This window comes from Macrobrachium nipponense, chromosome 3 (assembly GCF_015104395.2).
Source record: "Macrobrachium nipponense isolate FS-2020 chromosome 3, ASM1510439v2, whole genome shotgun sequence".
In the NCBI taxonomy this organism is placed as follows: domain Eukaryota; kingdom Metazoa; phylum Arthropoda; class Malacostraca; order Decapoda; family Palaemonidae; genus Macrobrachium; species Macrobrachium nipponense.
In genome coordinates this window covers 73,274,108-73,282,396 of record NC_087202.1, presented here as the reverse complement: position 1 = coordinate 73,282,396, position 8,289 = coordinate 73,274,108, and the positions used below count along the sequence as shown (strand labels likewise).

Sequence of the window (8,289 nt, the reverse complement as noted above, 5' to 3'; positions counted from 1 at the left end):
TGGAAGATGTTGCATGTCAATCTCAGTAAGAAAATGCCTACAACAAGCGCTGCTGTTTGTGAATTAAAGGCCAGCAGAGACTGGTTTGAAAAATTCAGAAAGTGAACGGACATACATAATGTGCCTACTTCAGTGATTAAGGACATGTTTGCTAAGTGGAGTGATGTAAATAATTTTGTGGAGAATTATCATCCCAAAAAGATGTAGTTTGTGTCTCCAACATGTTTAATGACAATACAATGTTTCACTTTAGACAAATTTTAAGAGATGCCAGTAACATATGTGTTTGGACAGTTTTGTTTTGTGACAGAGGTCCAGCAACTCTCAAGCTGGTCCTAGTGCAAGTAAAAATTGAAGAGGGGAAATAACCTCCGAAAGTGCTGGTAAAAAATGAAGAGAAGTAACCCCAGATAGGTCCTTAATATGGGAAGTCCCCTCCCCTTCCCTCCCCTCCCCTTTCCATCTTCCATACGCTAACAAGTGTCTTCCATAAAAGTGGTGTTAAGTGTTTATTCATCCATTTCATTAGTCATTTATAGTATTTATTTCTCATTGTTTTCTGTATGTAAAACTGTGTTTATTCTCTATAAAAAGTTATTTTGTTCATGAAACTTACCTGGCAGATATATATATAGCTGTATTTTTCCGAATCCAACAGAAATTTAAACACTTACGACACACGCAGTGGGAGTCAGGTGGTTAGTACCCATTCCCGCCGCTGGGAGGCGGGTATCAGGAATCATTCCCATTTTCTATTCATAATTTTTCTGTCGCCGGTGCTGAAAACACCTGTTTTCAGTACCTCCGTCTTAGGATTTTGGAAACTTCATTGCCGCTAAGTATCCTAATTGTCTTTTGATTTATTCACTTGGATTTGTGGCTAGGCATACGCTATCTTAAATTGATTTGAATTTGATTCATTTTTGCATAAAATATCTGAATCTAGTTAGGCTAGTTTCAGACGGGGTTGTCTGCAAAGATAGGGTGTGGCTACCGTAAGCTTCGGTAGATTCGCACTTGGTATGTACGAGGGGTATGGGTCTTGCTTCTTTGTTGAGATTTGTCATGTAAGGAGTGTGAGACTTTGTCTATTCCGTAAGGAAGACGTATGATTCGTATGTACGCAATTAATCAGTAAACATGTCTAATTCGTAAGGAAGACGTATGATTCGTATATACGCAATTAATCTGTAACAAAAGTCAGGGTAGTGAACTTGCTAACCTTCCTGTAGACTTTATTTTGCATAACCCTGTAGTATGGCCTACGGGCTATGTATATGTCTACGAGAGGTGCTCGCTCTCCTCATTGCTGTGAAGTGCTACTTCTGTCATTGTTACTCCTAACCCTGCAGTGTTGCCTTCGGGCCCTAAGCAGTGTCTGTAGAGAAATTGCCCTTTCTCTGATACTCCTTCGATTCGTAACTTAGAATCGAAAGTGCTTGCTTTAGAGAGTAAAAGTGAAGTGCAGAAGTGCAGTGATACCCCTTGTGTAGTGGAGGGTGCGTCAGATCGGCCTCGTTTCGCCTCTAGGCCGGGACCTCTGCTTGACTCCCAGAACCAGTGAGAGAGCATGTCGAAAGCCGAAGGAGGGTTACGAGGAACCCCCACCGATCTGGCGTGCCTTCGGCAGTTTCTGATGAAAATCCCCAGACTGCCTAAGTGCGTGCACGTGCACGAATCCTGAAGGATTGCTTCTCGTCCTCCGAAGCGTCCTCCCCGCGCAGGGGTTGGAGCTTTCGGATGGACTCGCGCCCTCTAAATAGAAGCTTTATAGAAGAGGACGCTTCACGTCCTCTCTCTCTCTCTCTCTCTCGTTATGCGTTTCAGTGAGAAGTAAGAAGGCGAACGTCGCCTGAACTCGTGTCCGTCTTTCCACCGAGAAATACGTAAAAAAAATAAGTCATAGTAGCAGTAAGCTTTTGAGAGCGGACGCCCAAGCCGGGGCGCGCGGGCGGGTGCACGCCAAGCGCGCGCCAGTGGACGCCGAGCGTGCGCGCCAGTGGACGCCGAGCGCGCTCCAATGGACGCCGAGCGCGCTCCAGTGGACGCCGAGCGCGCTCCAGTGGACGCCGAGCGTGCACCAGCGCACGCCAGGTGTGTCGCCTGGCTGAACGTTTCTGTTGAACTCTTCAAGCTCTTGTTTCAGATTTGGGCTTAAAGAATTTTTACCTCTACCTTCGATGATACCTTCTACCTCACCTGCAAAGAATGTGAAGTAGGCAGTGCTTCGGAGTAAGCTTAAAGTGAACAGACAACTTCTTCGAAACCCAGCAAGACATCGGGTTTCGTGAATTCAAGAGGTCTCTGTCAATTAATATTGCTTTTCGCATAGGTGGATGGAGTTAAGGAAAGCTCAAGGGAAGTTCTCGTTTGCTCTACCGCAAGCTTTGCCATTCTGCCAATAAATTTAAGTTGCCACTACCGCAGTCAAGACTTTGCGATAAGGCAGTTACGGGTTATAAAGGCTCGATGTCCTGCACGTCAGGACTCTCGGCAACGTTCAGTAGGATTCTTGCAAAGGCACTCATCAAAAGTACGCTCTTCAGGAAAGCGCAAGACAGGACTGCCTTTGCCATACTGCCATAAATTTTAAGCTTTAGCAGGCAATTAGTTGTGATACGGGAGAGGAAGCTGGTTGGAGAGTTTCTTCCTCTTCCCAGGATAATTTTGCCAGCTTTTTAGCCCATCTGAAAGGGCTTTTCAGATGATAGATTTTGTTAGTTCCTAGTCGGACTACGCTGCCGAATTGAACATCGTCGTAATACCTTGACGTAAGCCCCATGTCCTCTTAACAGGATTCTTGCCCCTTCCTCGTTTGAGACGGGAATCGGAAAATAATGCTCGACTTCCTGGATTACGTTTTTGTCAATTTCAGTGACTTTCCCCCATTGACAATATACTATCGTTTTGTCAAGTAAGTGGGTATCCCCTCATTGACAAAATATCTCTTTGTCCCGTAAATGGGTTAGTTCTCATTGACAAACATCTCATTAACTTGATATTGCGTAAGCGAATAAGCTCTTATTGACAAGATTCGGAAGAGCTCTCATTCGTCATTCGCAGACTCGTACAAGAAATAGACTTGTAGACTACGTCAATGAACGCTTATGTCCAATAACATAAGAAGCTTGAGCTGACTGCTTCGATTCTCCTAAGTTTTGTTCATGAAACTTGCCTGTCAGATATGTATGTAGCTGTATTTCCGAATTCAGCTATATATATGTCTGCCAGGTAAGTATGAACAAACTTTATTGTAATATAATTTCATATTTTGCCTTGCATTATTTTATTTCTGGTTGGTTCAAGTCATATACGCTTGCTGTAGTTACCTCTTCGGATGGCAACCGAGAGGTCTATGGTCCATTTTAAGGACATTTAATCGTTACTCCCTGCAGCCTTCCAGGAGTTTCCGATTTATCTTTTACCGTTGTATGGTAGTGTTCTGACGACACAAACGCATCTATATATTTAGCGTTTTCTGTTTCGCTTAAATATACCAGCTTGAGAGTCTCTTTATGCTAAAAATAACGAACCTTTTTCTTCATAGAATAGGGTAGCTGGCAACCCAGGCATAAAGTTAAGAGACGACGATGACGGACGATCGTAAGCTGCTGCTGTCACTGTCCTCTGACTCCTCTCTCCTCCAGTCCAAACGAGCCAGTAGTAGGCCCAGTACCAACTCGTTCGCTGTCATGCGCTGTAGGTTAAGTCTCTCTCTCCTGCGGGATTGACTGACTAACCGTATCTCTGTGCTGGCAGTTACGTCTCTCTCTCTCCTGCGGGATTGACTGACGAACTGTATCTCTGCCCTACAATCACGGACTTTAGCCTAAAATTGAGGGGATTCCTTACATGAATGAATAAACATTGCATTCGTTTGGCCTTAATATGTTCTACAGAGATATCTTACTCCTTTCGGTGCTCGTTACCGCACGGTATAGGACTACGAGTCTACCACAACATTGCACTATTATATGCTCTCTTGCTTAGGCAAAGCGCAGCCTTATTAGGAAGTAAACATACTGTGTGAGGAATGATGAGCTTGCTGGGGACCATTTCCTTCCTAAAGAAGTTTGTTTCCCTGAATAGACTGCAATTTCAGACCTCTACAGTTTTTTTTCCTACCGGGAAACTGAAATTTTATTAAAGATCTAGGAATGATTCTGAAAATCTCTCGGTGCGTTAAGTATCTCTTGAGGTGATAGAAAGAAGTTGCCGGACATCTGGAGAGGGTTTCAGATGTCCTGGATCATAATCTGAAAGAAGTGGAAGCAATTCAGTCGTCCCTCCAGTCCTCGAAACGAGTTTTTGGAACCATGGTCCATATCAACTCTGATCTTCCACAGCTCTCTCATATCTTAGGAAGTATCTTCTCTCGGTCCCGGTTCGGGTTTTACGAGAAAGAGCCTATTATAACAACAGGCGTAGAATGGAACGATCCTCTAGAGGTTCGTTACAGGATTGCAAAAGTCCGTTCGAATCGTCTCGATCGAAGGCAGCAACTACTGACTTCCGAGTGGAATCTTTCTTTAGAAGTATGTTGAGAGTTGTGGAGACTTTAGGGACGTCCTTTCATTCATCTCTTCGCTAGGTTGAGGACGAAGAGGCTTCTTCTTCTCTGCTCCCTTTTTCCTCGATCCGGGAGTCGGTAACATTAAACGCCATCCTATGATATTGAACGGGGATGGATGTTTAGTCTCTTTTTTCCCCTTTTTCAATCACTTAGGAAATGTAATAGATGATTTATATCATCACAGGGAGCGACAATGACGCTAATCGCCCCATGTTGGCCTTCAAGACCCTAGATTCACAGAGGTCACGTCCTTCCAAGGACCTTTTCCGAGAGAGTCGGTCTCCTTTAACACGAAAGGTACCTATAACCTCTCCGCTCTGAGTCTGACTACGTTCAGACTATCGAGATTTGTTGACAGCATAAGATTGCAGTCTTCCCTTTTCCGTTTGTTTGAAGATGGGATAAAGCTGGCAATCACACTATTAAAGAATACGCAAATATGTTGTTGACGGCCTTTGGGGCTCAGAGATTTGCTTCTGTCAAACAACAAAGCCCTTCACGATCTTTGAGTTCTGTGAAATCTCGAAACTCGCTCACCATCTACTTTTTTGTCTCACCTGTTTCTCGAGTCAGACACTCGTGCGAGATCAGGAGACATATAGTAGCCCTGAGTTTCTTGTTGACGAAGTCGGTTGCGTTTATACACCCCCGATGATCGTTTAACATGAGACCAGGTTGGACTGTCAGGCATTCGTCCTTCGGGACTGAATCGCCTTTTTGCTCCTCGCTCCTTTCTCCTGGCACCGAGAAGCTCGAGTCAGGAGTGGCTCAGGAGTTTGATTCGCTAACAACGTTGGGTTGCGTTGATACACCCCCCAAGGTTTGCTTAGCTTGAATCGCCCAGGCAGTCCAACACTCATCCTTCAGCGAAGAATAGTGCCTTATGGTCTTCAGGGTACAGCCTTGCTGTCCTTGATTCGTCTGACTGGTCAACTGGTCGGTCACCTGACGTTAGTACAGACGGAACTGACTGTGCATGTCCAGATCGAAGCTTTCCAATATGGAACTTAGACATAGTCTGAAGTTCTTGATGTCAAAGCATTCGAACATCTCCTACCTGTTAACTTCTTGCATGTGATCAGGAAGGCATTTTTCTAACCACCCTAGATACGACAAAGAGGGTTAGTGAGATTTTAAGCCATCGTCACAAGTTTTGGCTTTAGAGAACACAAGGCGGTGTGCTCTCTAAGCTTTTCGTTATGGCCTAAGAATGGAAACCCGTTTTGTCCTTGGGCCAGGAGCTTGGAAGCAAGGATGGCACAAGTTAGTGGGCAGGAGCCAGAGCAGAGTCCTGTGCCCTACCTGTCAGGTCCTGTCCTCAAGTTTTTTATTGTCTAACATAAAACTCAAGAAAGTCGAAGTCGTACGGACAATCTGCAGTGTTCCGAAAAGACCCAGACTTGCCCATATCGAAGAACACCCTGGCTTTATTGTTAAGGAGGTCTTTCAAAAAAGCTCCTTCTTTGTGTTTGCACAAAGATTTGAAATCTTTTGATTTGAATGCTCACGAGGTGAGGGCGCGGCCTCGGAAGCATTTCAACAGAGCATGGCACTCAGCAACATCCTGAGTACCATGTTTTAGCGAAGCAACTCTGTGTTCATTCACACTCCCTGCGAGATGTGAAGAATGGCATATGAGATCTGCTGCTCGCTAGGGCCATACGTGTCTGCAGACACAATCTTGGGGGCAAGAAGTACCACTCATCCTATCCTGTAGAAAATGGTTAGGAAGAGCTCTTAATTTAGTAGTTGAGTCGCCGACAACGGTGACTTCTTAACTCTTAAGCCTTAGTTTAACACACCTTAACTTTGGCTAGGTGGGTCAGGTGGTGATATATATTTTTATATATATATTTATTTTACTTCTTAGCCCTCATTGGTATGGTCAATATGGTCTAGTCACGTCGTGGTCTCGCCCCTGTTGACAGATCATCTGGAGTTGGCACCAGCTATATAGGTCTCTACCTCGCTGGCAACTCTAGTAGCCACAAAGCAGACTTACGCGGCAGTAACCACGAAGTCAGCTATGCTAACAGGTAAGGAATCAAGATATCAATTATCTGCATATATATGTTTCCTAAAATCTTCTATTCTGTCTACTCCCACCACCAAAGGTGGGATTCAGCTATATATATATCTGACAGGTAAGTTTCATGAACAAATGATATTGTAATGATACAATTAAGTTTGTTCATAACTTACCTGGCAGATATATATAAATCAAGTACCCACCCACCTCCCCTCAGGAGACAGTGGAAATAAAAATTATGAATAGAAATGGGAATGATTCCTGATACCCGCCTCCCAGCGGCGGAAATGGGTTATGAAAATAACCACCTGACTCCCACTGCGTGTGTCGTAAGTGTTTAAATTTTCTGTCGGATTCGGAAAAATACAGCTATATATATATCTGCCAGGTAAGTATGAACAAACTTAATTGTATCATTACAATATCATTTTCAGTTGTTCCAATTTTGGTGTTTAGGAGAAACTGTGTTTTAGTTAATAAAATATAAAAATAAGTAAAACATAATAAAAGCCACAAAAACCCTTAGAGCATTTATTGAATTTTAATACAAAAAATTTTTAGTGTTACATAAGGCAGTCCCCGGGTTACGATGGGGAATCCGTTCTTGAAAATCATCGTAAGCCGGAACATCATAAAAAATCTTAAGAAAACCTTACTTTTAATGCTTTGGGTGCATTGAAAACTATGTAAACTGCATTCTTATTGCCTTTTTCATAAAAAAATCCTTCAAATGTTGATTATTTTGCATTTTTGGTGTCATATTTCATCTGTCAGATGACGTTGTAGGCATTGTAACCCTGGAACGTGTCGTACCCTGGAAATAATGTCTGATGAATATAATCTCTAAGCCGCCTTAACCTCCGGAACATTGTAACCCTAACCCGTCGGTAAAGACCCGGGGACTGCCTGTACATACGTTCCAAAGAAACAGGAAAACGGTAGGCAGTGTACCACTACTGTTGTGTTACAGATGATGTAGTGAATATCAGTAGTACACATATTCTGGGCAATTATAACTTACTGCCCTGGCGTCTTATAATGTGGAAAATAAATTAACTAATAATAATAAAATAAAATGAAAAACAGACACAAATATGGGTTCTTCCAGTAAGAATCGGACATTTGTCTTCACTATTGAGAATTCAGCACAAGGCCTATTGTTAAAAGAATCTGCAGAGATCCCATTATGTTTAACCCATTTGGTATTCCCTATATTTTTCTTGGCCAAATAGAGGTTGCCAAATAAATGCAATAGAAGTACATAAATCTCTGATTTCATAGACTCATGCTCTCACATACAGTAAGAGATTATATTTCTCAAAACCTGCTTCCTTCATTGCCCCTGGAGCACCTGCTTTCTTTGTTGACCCTATAGCACTAAACAGTCTGGAGTTGCCACCCTAAATAATACTTGGTTCTTCGCAGGTAATGTTGGATATCCCATGTTAAACGGAACTAAATATCCTCTTGTTACTCATGCAAGATAACTGGGAAAGGATTCTATTTATCATTTGGTTTTCGTTATAAGGTCAAGGTAGAAGAACAGTAGCAAAGATGTCCAGATATTTTAGTATGAATAACCTTTTAAGATAAGCCATGAATTTCATCGACTCTTCTTAAAGCTACAACACCAGTAGAGCTGTCTTCAGTGTGAGATTCTACAGTGATGCTTCTCAAAGTGGTTGAT

At 42.9% G+C, this 8,289-nt stretch overlaps 1 protein-coding gene across 1 annotated transcript in view; it reads right to left on the bottom strand.

Moving 5' to 3' along the window:
• The window catches only part of LOC135221812 (hypoxia-inducible factor 1-alpha inhibitor-like), a gene marked incomplete in the record, with an annotated part of 237,220 nt that overhangs the window by 107,811 nt on the left and 121,120 nt on the right, over nucleotides 1-8,289 (bottom strand).